This window comes from Galeopterus variegatus, unplaced genomic scaffold, assembly GCF_000696425.1.
Source record: "Galeopterus variegatus unplaced genomic scaffold, G_variegatus-3.0.2 Scaffold107, whole genome shotgun sequence".
NCBI classification, from domain to species: domain Eukaryota; kingdom Metazoa; phylum Chordata; class Mammalia; order Dermoptera; family Cynocephalidae; genus Galeopterus; species Galeopterus variegatus.
In genome coordinates this window covers 719,218-734,574 of record NW_007726218.1, presented here as the reverse complement: position 1 = coordinate 734,574, position 15,357 = coordinate 719,218, and the positions used below count along the sequence as shown (strand labels likewise).

Below are 15,357 nucleotides of genomic sequence, written 5' to 3'. Positions count from 1 at the left end.
TTTTCTTTGCCACTAACCAAAACATTATGTTGCTGTTAGATGCTCAGTCTGAAGTTGCTCTGTTCCATCTGATAACCAAGAAGTTATTGCTCATTTGGCAAGACTAGTTTTGCTGGAGCACTGAGAATCAAATCCATTTTTCAGTGCTTTGATGATGGGATGTTAAGTGAGGAAATGAAATGTCTTTCAAGAAATGTGATATTTTTGATAATTTGATCATTGAAGTCATAGCCCTGAAATGGGAATTTGACAGTTTTAATTCTTACTTGAGTAAATTTTGCATTTGAGTTGTAGTGACTGACTTTTATGCTACCTAAAATCAACTCCATAACCACTGCACTCAAGCGAGATAAAACAAATTCAATTTTAAGAGTGTATCAACATTTCTTTTCCTTATCTATTCTGCCTTTCCTCCCTGCAACACACATTCAGACCCAGACTCATAGGGCAAGATCACTAACTTCCTTCTGTGTCAGTTTAGCATTCTGAAAAGAAGCAGGAGCCTTGGAGACAGGCTGTCAGCATTCAGTTAAAGGTCCACCATTTGTTAGCTGTGTAATTGAGAAAGTGATTTAATCTTTCTGTGTCTATTTTCTTCACTTGTAAATGGAATTGTAGTAGAACCTATCTCAGAGATGTTGTGGTGAATTAAATGTAAAGTGCTTACTTAATGAATTCTAAGTATTTAAAAAATGTCAGTTGTTGTAAGGATGATGACGACTTCAACAACAGTGTCTGGATAAGGAGTTTTCTTTGTTTCTCAGTTTTCAGTGGAAATAATGTACCATAATACCACTGTCCAGAGCTTAGTGAAACTGAAACTTCAAAGACTTCATTTGCACAAGCCCTTCTGAGATCCTTTTAGGGGTCTTAGAAATGAATTTACATGTTCATGTGCATTTTTAAAACAGAGAAAAAGTAAGATGTTTTTACTTCAAATGGTTGAGAATGCAGTCTCTTTCCACTTTGACTTGCCCTTTATCACATTTCCTATCATGTCAAGTGGTATTGGAGCAGCTAAGAACATTTCTTTTGGAATCTAGCTGAAGGGGAAGTTGGCTTAGGGAATTTTTTTAGTTTGGGTTTAGTGAAATATGTTTAATTTGGTTTGCAGAAACTTCCATGTAGAGTCAGGACATTGGAGCTTTCTTAGTGTAGAAGTGGTTTCTTGAAACACTCCCACTTACTGAGCAGCCTGGCAGAAAGGTATGGGGTTTAAAGGTGTATCAGGATATGAATATGTCCTATCTCACCTACCATGAGACTTATGTAGTTAATGGAGGAAAAACAGGTACGGAATGGTATGGAGCCTGAAGGTACTCTAAGCATAACTGTTACAAATCTTGGAGCTTATGTATAAAAGAAACAATAGAAATTTTTTTCAAATTTCGTAACAGTTTTCATGAGGTTGTGAATAATGAATGGTGAAGTTGAATATCGTTGTAAACTTTCAATAGCGAAAACAATTTTAATTAACTATGCTATAGAAAAATTGAATTTTTGAATATTCTGTCTCTGTATTCTGTATATTCTCTATAGAAACCAATATTTTAAAATAGACATGAAAATATTATAAAGGAGTGTGTATAAGCAGAAAAAAAAGAAAAAAAACATGAAGAAAAAAACATGAAGTAAAGAAGCATTTACTTCTTAATATAATTAAGCAGTTATTAAGTTATGGTATGGAGTTAATTTAAAAATTAGGTTGTTTTTCTAGAATTAAAATTTCTGTATAATTTTTCAGCTACAATTTAATTTGTTACGATTTCTCAATGTAAATAATTTTTTTTCTTATTCTAAATAAATACTCACTTTCATAATAAAAAATATATTTTGATGTGAAGGAATGGAGAGAGGAAAGGTTGCAGTAAAAGGGGATGTGAGATTGAAGAAAGAGCTGATAACATTAGAGAGAACGGGATGTGTCTAAATATGTTACTGTTAATGCTTTGTAAATTAATTGTGCAAGATATCAGTCTTGAAATTAATGAAAATTATTTTATGGGCCTGTATATGGTATGTGTTCCTAAACATTTCATGTGTGCTTGTGTATTCATTAGTTGTCAGGTGTAGTGTTCTGTAAATGTCAATTGTATAAAACTGCATGATCGTATTTTTAAGGTCTTCTATATTCATATTGATTTTATTTCTACTTGTTCTACCAATTACTGAGAAATGGTTGTTAATTCCAACTATGATTGTTCATTTGTCTCTTCCTTTAGTTGTGTGAGTATTCACATATTTCAAAGCTTATTTATTAAGTGTGTGTATTTAGGATTGTTATATCTCTATGATGAATTGATTCTTTTATCATTATCAAATGTTCTTCTTTAATCTTTGGTAACTTGTTTTCTTGGAATCTGTTTTGTTTGATAATAATATGATGATAATATGGCCTTGCCAACATTCTTATCTTTACTGTTTGGATAGTATGTCTTTTGGTAATTGTACCTTCAACTTATATATATTTTAGTATTTTAAATATCTGTTAGGCAGTATATCATTGGATCATGTTTATTTTCTAATTATTTATTTTTTTATCAAAGCATAGTTGATTATACATATTTTTGTGGTACATTGTTACCTATCATTATTTGTGTGCAATATGTGATGAACAAATCAATATTAGCATGTTCATCATTACAAATCATAATTGTTTTTTGTGTCCCTTACCCAATTTCTCCCTAAACCCCCACCCAGTCTCCCTCTCCCATCTTTAGTAACCATAGGTTTGTTCTCTTCTGAAAGTTCATCATATTATAGTGGTTTTTCTTTTTTCTTTTTTTTTTTTTTTAATCTTTCCACCCACAATGAGTGAGGACATATGGTATTTCTCTTTCTGTAGAAATTGCCTGGCTTATTTCACTTAATGTAATTTTCTCCAAACTCACCCATGTTGCTGCGAATGGCAGAATTACATTGTTTTCTATGGCTGAGTAGTACCACATTTTCCTTATCCATTCGTCTATTGATGGACATTTAGGTTGGTTTCGTATCTTGGCTATTGTAAGTAGAGCTGTGATGAACATTGGAGTGCAGGTATCCCTTTGACATGATGATTTCCATTCCTTTGCGTGTATACCCAGAAGTGGGATTGCTGGATTGTATGGTAGTTTTATCTGTAGTTGTTTGAGGAACCTCCATACTGTTTTCCATAATGGCTGTACTATTTTACAGTTCCACCAACAGCGCAGAAGTGTTCCCTTTTCTCCTCCACATCCTCGCCAGCATTTGTTATTCTCAGTCTTTTTAATAATAGCCAGTCTGACTGGGATGTGATTATATCTTAATGTGGTTTTGATTTGCATTTCCCTGATGATTAGTGATGTTGAGCATTTTTTCGTATATGTGTTGGCCATTTATATGTCTTCCTTAGAGAAATGTCTGTTCAACTCCTTTGCCCATTTTGTAATTGGATTATTTGTTTTTTTACTGTTAAGTTGTTTGCATTCCTTGTATATTCTGTATATTAATCTGTTGTTGGATGTAGACTTTGCAAATATTCTCTCCCATTCTATAGGTTGTTTTTTCACTCTGTTGATTTACTGTGCAGAAGTTTTTAGTTTGATAGAATCCCATTTGTTAATTTTTCTCTTGTTGCTAGTGCTTTTATGGTCTTATTCATAATGTCTTTGCCCAGTCCTACATTCTGAAGTGTTCCCTCTGTTTTCTTCTGGGAGTTTTATAGTTTCACGTCTTGTACTTAAGTATTTAGTCCATTTTGAGTTGATTTTGGTATATGGTGAGATGTGTAGTTTCATTCTTCTACACGTGGACATCCAGTTTTCCCAGCACCATTTACTGAAGTAGCTGTCCTTTCCCCAATGTATGTTCTTGTTGCCTTTGTCAAAGATCAGTTGGCTATAATTATGTAGGTTGATTTCTGGGTTCTCATTTGTTCTGCTGGTCCAAATGTCTGTTTTTATGCTGGTGCCAAGCTGTTTTGCTTACTATTGCTTTGTAGTATAATTTGAAATCAGGTAGTGTTATGCCTTTGGCTTTATTTATTTTTTTTTGCTCAGGATTGTGTTGGCCATTTGGGGTCTTTTGTTGTTCTGTATGAGTGTTAGGATTGTTTTTTTCTATTTCTGTGAAGAAAGTCATTGGTATTTTGATGGGTATTGCATTGAATGTGTAGATCGCTTTGGATGGTATGGACATTTGCACAATGTTAATTCTTCCAGTCCAAGAGCATGGAATGTCCTTTCCACCTTTTTGTGTCCTCTTTAATTTCTTTCAGTAATGTTTGAAGTTCTTGTAGAGATCTTTCACACTCTTTCGTTAAATTGATTCCTAGGTATTTTATTTCTTGGTGACTGTTGTAAATGGGCTTGATTTCTTTTTCTGCTAGTTTGTTATTGGAGTATAAAAATACTACATTTTAATTAGTTTGATATTTCTTGTTTACTTGTATTTGTTAATAAAGTAACTGTGATTGGATTCTTTTTTTTTTTTTTTTGATGCGGGACAGTACAGTGATGAAACCCTGGACCTTGGTATTATCAACAGTACACTCTTAACCAACTGAGTTAACTGGCGAACCCCCAATTCCTTTTCTTTTTGAGAAATCATTAACAATGAGTGTTACTGAGCTGCATCTAGTTTTAGCATACTTTTGTTGTTTTGTGTACTTAATATAGAAACATTTAAGTAGTATGACAGTTTGCTAATTTATTTTTCTCCTGCTTAAGTATTTTATTAAGTACTCATTTTTTTTGTTTGTTTTTTGTTTCTACTTTTTAGTGAAATATTTTTTCAGTTTTAACGTTTTTGTTATTGCTATAATGCATTCTTTTAGCTGTAAGTGAATGTGTTAGTTCCAGTCAGGTTAAAATGAAGAAATACCTTTTATTTGTTTTTCAAGGTTAACCCATTGTTAGGCACAGTGCTCATTTAAAAAGAAAAAAAAAGGTTGAAGTGTTTGATTTCTGGGGTTTTTTTTGCGTATCTAAATGAATCTCTCATTTTTCAGTTCTGAGTTTGTGTTATTACATACTCTTTTCTAACTTGAAGATATCTCTCATTTATTTTGCTTGAATTTTATTAAATTCATTTTACTGCTAAATTTACTATTTTTAGTATACAGTTCTTCAAGTTTTGACAAATGTATAAAAATATGTAACCACAGCCATAATCAAGCAATCCATTACCTTCCAAAATCTTATAGTCAGTCACTACCCCCAATTCTTTTTTTTTTTTTTTTTTTTTTTTTTTTTTTCTTTTCCTTCATTTTTTCTCAACCCTCTTTTTTTCTTTTTTTTTTTTTTTGGATATTTTTTTTTTTGTGTTTGAAAATGCTTCTTTTTTTTTTTTTTTGGATATTTTTTTTTTTGTGTTTGAAAATGCTTCTTTTTTTTTTTTTTTGGATATTTTTTTTTTTGTGTTTGAAAATGCTTCTTTTTTTTTTTTTTTGGATATTTTTTTTTTTGTGTTTGAAAATGCTTCTTTTTTTTTTTTTTTGGATATTTTTTTTTTTGTGTTTGAAAATGCTTCTTTTTTTTTTTTTTTGGATATTTTTTTTTTTGTGTTTGAAAATGCTTCTTTTTTTTTTTTTTTCTTTTTGTCTTTTTTACTGACCGGTAACGGGATCGCAACCCTCGGTGTCGCGCCCGCACCTCGCTCAGCCAGTGAGCGGGAACTGGTCTGTATGTGAGATCCGAACCCTCGGCGGGAGCAGCGGTGCACTGTAGCAGTGCGCCACCGGGCCGGCCCACTACCCCCAATTCTAATCTTTTCGAATCACTTACCAATTTTCTGATGCCATGTAAATGGAATTATACAGCTTCTTTCACCTAGCAGGGTGCATTTGAGGTTCTTCCAAGTTGTGTTTATCAGTAGTATTCCTTTCTTTTGGTGACTAGAATTCCATTGCAGCCTGTTTATCCATTCCCCAGTGTAGGAATGTTTGGATTCTTTCCAGGGTTTTTTTTGCTGTTGTTGTTGATGGCTAATAAAGCCACTATAAATATTTATGTACAGATTTTTATCAGAACATAGATTTTTATTTCATTTGGGTAAATATCAAGGAGTCAAATAGTTTCTAAGCAACAGTGTATAATGCAGCTCCTAGGCTGGCCTGGAATACTTCAGTGGATTCAGCAGCTGGTAAGGAGACAGGAGCCCAGATGGATGTACATGGCTTATTGCTTATGGCACAGCAGGCAACATGAACTTCGTGTTTTTATTGGTTCCTCTTTCATTCCCAAGTCCCATAGGGCAGGCCCATGTGCATATTGTGCACACAGGGTTTGTATCACAGCTAAGGGGCACTGAGCTTAGAAAACTGATTTTTTTTAAGGGGTGTATTAGTTTGCGTGTGTTGCCATAACAGACTGGGTTGCTCAAACATTTATTTTTTCATTGTTCTGGAGACTAGAAGATCAAGATCAAGGTGTTCATGGGTTTGGTTTCTTCTGGGGCCTCTCTCCTTGGCCTGCAGATGTTTACCTTCTCTCTATGTCCATACATGGCCTTTCCTCTGGAAAGGACACCAGACAGATTGGCTTAGGGTGCACCCTAATGGCCTCTTCGTAACTTAATTACCTCTTTAAAGGCCCTATCTCTACAGTCCCATTCTGAGGTACCAGGGGTTAGGGCTTCAACATGTGAATTTTGGGGGAATACAATTCAGTCCATAACAGGGGGTATTAAATTTTTAATTCGTTTTTGTCCTGAAAACAAACGAGATTTCTAGAGAAGAGGCAGATTATTATTTTCACTCTAAGCAGTCACTGTATCTCAGCATATCTCAGCAGTAATGCCATGCCCATTTCCCCATTCAGGTCGATGCAGTGAGGACCAGATGTCTCCTGCATGTGTAAAGGGGATTTCTTGCACTAAGACAGGAACCTTGAAATGATGAATCTAGGAGTTTATGTAGGACAGCTATCCAACTTCACCCTCCCCTCCTGAAATAAGGAGAGAAATCTAGTCTCTTAATATATCATTTGGAATGTAAAGGAATGGCTCTAAGTTTCATCTTCTGTTGATGTGTAAACACGTAACTGGGGATATAAGTCTCTCTGGAAGTCTCTCACTGGCCAGTTATCCTTTAACTTCCAAAGCTTGTACTTTAACTCAGGTTCCATTTTTTATTTTTTGCTCACTTCAGCTAAAGGCAGGGACAAATTTCATACCACCTTTGTAATGGAGTAACTCCCATTGTAGATAAAACTGTCAACATAATATATAACTGAGGGCTACGTGATCGACCAAAGGTGTTCTGTTAAACGCTCAAATGTTTCTTATAACTACCTCTGGGTGCAAATCACACTGTTTTTGTGATTAATTTCTGCCTTTCCCACAAGAAGCAGATTCCCAAGGGCGAACATGCCACTCTTAGAAACAAAAGTTTACAATTGTTGGGGGCCTCTTCAAGAAGAAAATATATCAGTCAGGCAGCATGTCCCCTGTGTGGTTTGCCAGCTGGTTAGCCTTAAGGCCCCCAGTTTAGTCCTTGCTTTCAGAGAGACTGATTGAGAGGACTCTTTCAGAGAGAGGATCCTTATTCAGGGGTCCTGCTTAACCAGTTCGTTTTCCCTAGTGGAGGACATTTGGAGGCCTTCTGTATTGATGGTGCAGGAGCTGTGCCATGCCCTCCTTACTGGCTCATGGTTAGAGCCATAAGGTGGAGGATGGTAAGTAGGCTCAGTAGTTACTTTACTTTCAAAGTTTCCAGCATTGCGTGAGAGCTGCACCAGGGCATTTTCCTTTGGGGCAACAGAGACCCCTAGAGTAGTCCTGAAAGGCAAAGATTGTTAATACTCCTCCTCCTCTACATCTCTTGGGGCCTAAGGGGTTCTCCTTTCAAGTTCTGGGATTCCTTCTCCAGGTGTTAACCCCTCCCCACCCAGGTGTTGGGGATCTTTCCCTAGGTGCCTTTTTTTTTTTTTTTTTTTTTTGTATTCTTTCTGTTGTTTATAAAACCAGTGTGTCTCAATCTAGGAAGTGTAATTTCATATTTTTTCTGGTCATCCCCTACTCTCACTCAGACCTTTCTTCTAGTTGGATCAAGTGCAAGAGGCACAGAAGTACCTGCTTTGAGTTTAATTTGATTAATCTCGTTTAATCTGATCTAGTTCTCTTGATTGCTTTGTGTCTTGATGGTGTGTTTTTTCTTGCCTTTTTTGTATGTCTCCTAATATGTTGTTAATTGTACATCTTATGTGGGAAAGTGAAAACTGAGGTAAATAGCTTTAATTTCTGGAAACGTGTAGGCCTTTGTTTCTGCTATGTGGAGTATACTGTAAAGCAAATATATTTCACAGGCCCTAGTTCCCTGTAGTTTCAGGTTTAGCCTAACCTTTTGAAATTACATATAGAAATGTTAACCTTGCAAAAGACAGGAAACTTTCCTTAGGCTAGGGTCTCTGATGTGGATGGAGAGTTGTGTCACAGTAAGGTTGCTGGCCCAAAGACAGACAAGTTACTTGATTGATATGTAAAAATGCTGGGGAAGCTGCTATAGGGAAAGACAGTGTTTGCTAAGATCGAACTTTTGTTGGTAGATCGACTTAACCCTTTTGCAAATTGCATTATGGAATGTCACTTTGTTATTTTATTGATGGTACCAGCCTCTACTGTTAAACTAAACTTAGTCATAATTCCACTATGTTCTTTTTCTGTAACTTCCTGGTCTGGAGAATAAATGCAGGGTGAGAACCCCAGTTTGTGGTTAATTTCCAAAAGGAAGGAATGCCTCTCTTTTGAGGGTTCTGGGAAATTAACCTCTTCAGGGTCTCTCACTGCTCGGAAGAAATGGGCTTTGAGTAATCCTTTTTGTAGCTCCATCACCCAGGGGAAGAAAGGTGACAAATCCGTGAGAGGCAAAGCAACACTGCTAGGCCTTTAGTGTGGTGCATTGAGTTAATCTAGTCAGGAGGAGAGCATTACTAGGTTACTTCAGTTATCTACAGGCTTCAGAATCTTCTAGAGTTACTTTGTACATAGGCTGGGGGCTGGTTGGCTACAGGGCTTTTCTCATAGTCTTCCACATCCTAAGTTTTGGGTCATTCCTTTGTGCTTTGCTTCAGATAAGGTCTCTCTCCATGCTCTAGGGCTTCTCTCTCAGTAGTAGACCATGTTACTTTTTCCTAGGTACTCATTAACCTTTGGTGGGTAAGTGTTCTCTGTTGTGATCACGCCTGTCTTAGCAGGCAGTAGGTCCCTGAGTGTTGAGAGAGGGACCTTCTCAGGGATCCTGCTCTGCCCCTGGCTGTATGTTTGGGCATGGTACCAGTATACCTTTTCCCACTCATCCCTAGCAGGGTGCAAGATGTTTCTTCTCTTTCCCACTTTTAGCCACAGTGGGTTTTCACCAAAGCTCTAAGACTTACAGGTTTGTTACCCTTCCTCCAGCATTTTAAGGCCTTTGTTCTGAGAGAAAGACTGGGAAAGATCCCAGCAGTGTTTCCTGCCATTCCTGCATTAATTGCCTGCCACCTTTACCCCACCTTTTGGCCTGAACCTTGTAAGACCTGTAATTGGGTGTGAGTCCTCCTCATATTTGCAGCTTCCAGGGGCCCCATGTGTTTTTACTAGCCCATACTTGGCTTTTAGCAGTTTTTAAAAATGTTAGGTGAGTTTTTCTTAGAGATGTCCGACAGCATTTGTCATCTTCCTTAGGTAAGCAAGTGCTTTCCTCCCATCTTTTATTGGATGCACCTCTCTTTCCTTAGATTTCTAGTTAGTTGATTGCCCTGTGACCTCAACTCTCTGCTGGGTCAAGAAAACTTTCAAAATTTTCAGGTTGTCCAACTTTTTGTTGTCACTCTTTCCAACTTTCTACCTCCTAAGTGGAACTATTTACCTTTGACTCTGTGTCACTATGTGTTTTGATAGTTATATTTTTATTTATTTTTGATTCCCATCTTATTAGTAAAGTTGATGTATAAGTAAAATTGGTTCCTGTCCTGTAAGTAAAATTGATGTATTTTTTGTTGGCTATATCAAAGTCTAGAGTGTTAGTGTGGGAGGTATGTATTAGAGGATCTACTTTTAAACTTTATTAAATAAAGTAGATTTCTGCATGGAAGTTTTCCAAGAGCTTAATATTATATTCATAGAATCATTAAATTTTAGAGCCAGAAGAAGTTGTAGAAACCAACCAGATTAAAAACTTCATTTTATCTGAGACTTTGATTAAATGACTCTTTTTTATTTAAACTAATAGAGCTGGTTAGTTACAGAAGCAGAACAAAGACTGAACTGTACTTGGGTCTTAAGTGTATTGATTTGTCCATGCGTTCCTTATTTATGAGGTTATCATTTTGTACTTTTAAATGTTTTTTTATTAGACTTTCATTCTTTTCTAGGAGGAAACCTCATGTTTTGGTTTGGTAGAGAACATATGTATTGTAGGTTAAAACGAAGCTGGGTAAAGTTGATCTAAAGTTCATCTTTATCTGTAAAATGAGGAATCGCTATTACTTAACTAATAGAATTGTTTAAGAAATTAAATTATGAACCTAAAGTATTTTTAGACCCTCTGATTTTTCTCTAGAAAAACTAATTCAGCATTATTTCATGTCTTAAAAATAGTTGAACACAGTAGTTTGACTTCTCAAAAAATGAAATTCTTTATTGCTTTAAAAAATTACTCTAATTTTCATTTATATCATGATATTATAATAAACTCCTTTGGCTCTTTGCAACTATTTTTCTCTCATTTCAGGGAAAACTTTCACTTATCTCTTCTTTAACTTATCATGGAAATGGAACTGCTGTCCGATTGAAGATCAGACTACAAGGTATATATAGTATGAACAGACTGCTTAGCTCTTTGCCTGTAATCTACAAATACGCAACTTTATACACACACACAGATGGTTAACAAATAATACATTCACAGTAGTACAAAAATCTGTGAATGAAAATTAGTCTTTCCCTTACTAAATTTTTTTTCAACATCCTTCTTCCCCCTCCCTTCTTTATTCTTCTTCAGACCCCTTTACCCTCATATCTACACTATTAAAATAGCTAACTAGTCTCCCTACTTCTAGTTTCACCAATGTGAACTAAACATTTTAGCAACTTAACTTTCTTAAAACTTTGATTTCAACATGCTAGTTTTTACATAGGTGTCCTTCTTACATAGCGAGGATTTTTTTTCTCTCTGGTAGCCCTCAAATAATCCTGGTAAGGTAGGAAGGGCTACCTTGCAACACTTGGGGACCAAAGTGGATCTCATCTGCAGCCTGTAATTGGTTTGAAGAATGGCGTGGAGCAGTGAATGGGAAACAGTCTGTGAACCACAACATTCTACAACTATTAAAAACCATCTATTTACTAGACACTGTTCTAGGTACTGGGGATATAGCAGGGACCAAAACTTAAGTTTTTGCCTTCATGGATTTTACATTTAAGGGAAATGAAGAAATGCAATATATAATTTCATAAAAATAATATCAGGTAGGACTGTGGTCAAGAGAAAAAATAAGTTGAGGTGGTAGAGCATAAAGAGAGGTATTATAAATAAGTTAATTTTCTGAGGAAATATAATTAGATTTATCAAGTAACACGTATTTGCAGAAAATTGAGTTATATCAGGAGGTCTTTTTTTTTTTATTTTTTATTTTTTAATTTATTTCCAGTGGTTAGTACCTTGCACATAGCAGAAAGTTGGTAAATGACTAATAAATGACCTGTAAGAGTTGGATAGGGCCATAGAATAAGTAAACAGAAGGTACTGTCAAGTTTTAGACTTGAGGTGTGTGATTCAGGTAGAGAAGTCATCCATTCAAAAGAAAAAATAAAAAAATGAATGAATACAGTATAACATGATGTAAGCATCCATAATTTCAGTCCATCAAGGTACATTTCTTAGAGGCACTAGATATTTTTTTTTTTAGCAAACATACGTAATATACATATGGAAAAATGCAAAAATTATGCGTGATGATTTTTATAAAGAGAACACACACTTGTATTGGTGTCTAACCATTACTAGCATCCCAGAGCTCTCCTTGTACCCTCTTCTAGTTACTATTCCTAAGGGAATTACTCTCCTTATAATATCATAGATTAGTTTGCCTGTTTTTGAAATTTGTGTAATTTAATTTTATAGTATTATCTCTTTTGTGTCTTTTTTCATTGAATATTATGTTTATAAGATTTGATCAATATTGATATTTTAGTCTATTTTTTCATTGCTCTCTAGTATTTCATTAGGTGAATATATTACAACTTACCTGTTCTGCTGTTCATAGGCAATTCGTTAGTTTCATGTTTTTGGCTATACAAGCTAGACTTGTACTTGTTTTTGGTAAATGTATGTGTGCATTTTGGTTAGCATGTATACCCAGTCGTGCAATTGCAGTGTTGTAGTATATCCATACGAGTATGTTTATCTTTAGTAAATACTGACACATTTTTCCTACTTTTGTACCAGTTTACATTTCCATGAGCAGTGTATGAAAATTTGGGTTATTCCACATTGTCATCAGCACTTTGTATTTTTTAATTTTTTTAATTTATGTTATGTCAATAGGTGTGTTATTGAATTCAACACCAGTTCATGATGAAAACACTTGGACAACTAGGAATATAAGGAAACTTGCTTATTCTGATAAAGAATATCTTCAAAAATATTAAAGCAAGTCTCATATTTGAAAGTTTCCCCCTGAAATTAGGAATGTAACAAGGATGCTCATTTTCACCACTTGTACTAAGCATTGTACAGGAGGTCCTCTTCGTACAATAAGTAAAGACAAAAAAACTAAAAGCATACCAATCAGAAAGGAATTAATAAAACTGTCATTATTGATAGATGACCTTACTGTATATGTAAAATATGTGACACAATCTATGGAAAAACTGAAGAATTAGTAAGAAAATTTAAAGAGGTTGTTTAATAAAGGTCAATATGCAAAAATTAATTTCGTTATTATATACCAGCAGTGACCAAATGGGATTTTGATTGCTATTGAATTGAATCTACAGATCAGTTATGGGGATTTCACATTTTCATGATATTCATGTTTCTGATCCATTAGCTTAATCTAATGCCCCATTATTCTTTAATTTCTCTTAATAGTATTTTATAGTTTTCAGTGTACAGATCTTTCATAAATTTTGTTAATTTATCCCCAAATTTTTCATGCTTTTTGATGGTTTTGTATTTTTTTGTTCCAATTTTCAGTTTGCTGCTACAATAGAAATACAATTGATTTTTGTATGTTGATCTTGTTCCCTGCACCTTGCTTATCTCTCTTATTATTTCTAGTAACTTTTGTAGATTCCTTAATATTTTTTGCATAGAGTATTATGTCATATGTGAATTTAGGCAGTTTTATTTCTTTTTCCCAACCTGTAAGCCTTTTGTTCATTTCCAGTACTGTGTTAAATAGCAGTGGTAAGATCATGCATCTTTTTTTTTCTTCCAATCTATGGGCAAAAACATTTGGTCATTTACCAGTAAGTATGATGTTATCTTTTACCAGTAAGTTTTATTTTTTTATAGATGCTCTTTATTAGGTTAGGGAAGTTCCCTTCAATTCCTGCTTTGTTGAGAGTTTTATCATGATTGGCTATTGGGTTTTGTTAAATGTATTGTCTGCTTCTATGATGGTATAGTTTCTCATTTTAGTCTAACATGTAGTTTGCATTGATTGATTATGGGATGTTAAACCAATTTTGCATTCTTGAGATGAATTCTACTTCATCCTGATATATTATCCTTTATGTATATATTGCTGTGTTTGATTTACTAATATTTTGTTAAAGATTTTGCATCTATGTTTATGAAGGATGTTGGTCTGAAGCTTGCAATGATTTTTACTAGTTTTGATGTCAGTATAAGGCTGTCCTCGTGAGAGGAGTTGTTAAATGGTCCCTTCTCTTCTATTTTCTGGAAGAGATTGTAGAATTGTTATTATTTCTTCATTAAATGTTTGTAGAATTCACCAGCAATGCCAGCTATGCTGGAGATATTTTTATGGGGTAGCTTTTAACACTAAGTTCAATGTCTTCAATTAATAGAAGACTGCTCAGGTTATCTGTTTGTCTTAAATAAGCTTTGGTAGTTTATGTTTGTAAAGGAAGTTATCCATTTCATCTAAGTTGCCAAATATATTGACATAAAGTTGCTCATAATATTCCTTTTAATACCCTTTTAATATTGGTAGGGTTTGCAGTGATATCTCATTTCTCATTTTGGGTTTGGTGATTTGTGACTATTCTCTTTTATTTATTATTCTTTCCTGATTATTTCTGACTAGACTTTTACTTTATTAATCTTTACAAGTGTCAGCTTTTTGTTGATTTTCTGTATTTTTCAGTTTTCAGTAACATTTTCTTCTGTTAATGTACTATTAATCCCATTCAGTTTACTATTAACTTTCAATATTAAATTTTTTAACTCTAAAAGTTCCACTTCCGCTTGAGTCTTTTTCATATCTTCCATTTTTCTTCTCATTGTGTTCATGTTTTCCAACTATTCTAGCATCTTTTCTGCTAATTCTGTTACCTTTGTCATTTCTGGATTCTTTTCTGTTGTTTTTTTTTTTTTTTTTTCCTGCTTGTTTTGTGCTTGTTCTTCCTTTTTGCATACCTGGCAATTTTTGTCTGGATGCTGGACGTTTAGAATTTTATGTTATCAAATGTTGGATTTGTCATCCTTTAAATATTATTTGTTTTTGTTTGGGATACATTAAATTTTCTTGGAATCAATTTGACCGGCTTTGTTAGGATGAGTCCAAAGTAGTCTTTATTTGGGAACTAATTTAGCCTCATCACTAAGGAAATCCCTTTTGAGGATTCTACTGTATACTCTGTATATGAGGAAGTCTTTCCACTCTAGTTGGTTGGAACCAGAACAATTCCCAGCCCTGTGTGAATCTCAGTATTGCTTTGCCCCTTCCTTTCAGGTGGCTTTTCCCTTTCCCAGTGTACTTGGTGCTCATACTTGTGGAGATGAGTCCTTGGCCTAATATGTAAGGGCACCCCTCTAAAGATGTTCAGAGGACTCACTATGCAGCTCTCTTCTTTTCAGTACTCTGCCCTGAAAATTTTAGTCACCATGGTTTCCTCAGACTCTGACCTCTTCTTAACTCAGTAAGACTGCTGACCATTGTTTGGATTCTACCTCCATTTTCTGCTGCCTGGAAACTCCAGGAAGCAAGCTAGGGTTCTTTGTTTTACTTCTGAGATAACTTTCCTGCACTTCATATCTAATATCTGAAAACTGTCGTTTCATTTTTTTTTTTCTTTTTCTTTTTTTTTTTTTTTTTTTTTTTTTTTTTTTTTTTTTTTCTTGATTTTCTAGTTGTCTTAAGGCTGGAGAATAAATGCAGTCTCTGTTACTCCATGATGGTCTGAAACAGAAGTTTGATGGGTCTTTTAAGACATTAAAGAAGTGTA

At 34.6% G+C, this 15,357-nt stretch overlaps 1 protein-coding gene across 1 annotated transcript in view; it reads left to right on the top strand.

Annotated features, from left to right (window-relative positions):
• The first annotated feature begins 10,669 nt into the window (after positions 1-10,669).
• Positions 10,670-15,357, top strand: part of POT1 (protection of telomeres 1) — a 112,833-nt gene continuing 108,145 nt past the window's right edge. The window contains exon 1 of the mRNA XM_008585723.1: positions 10,670-10,748. The gene's annotated coding sequence lies outside the window, so the exon portion shown is untranslated. The remainder of the gene's footprint in view (positions 10,749-15,357) is intronic.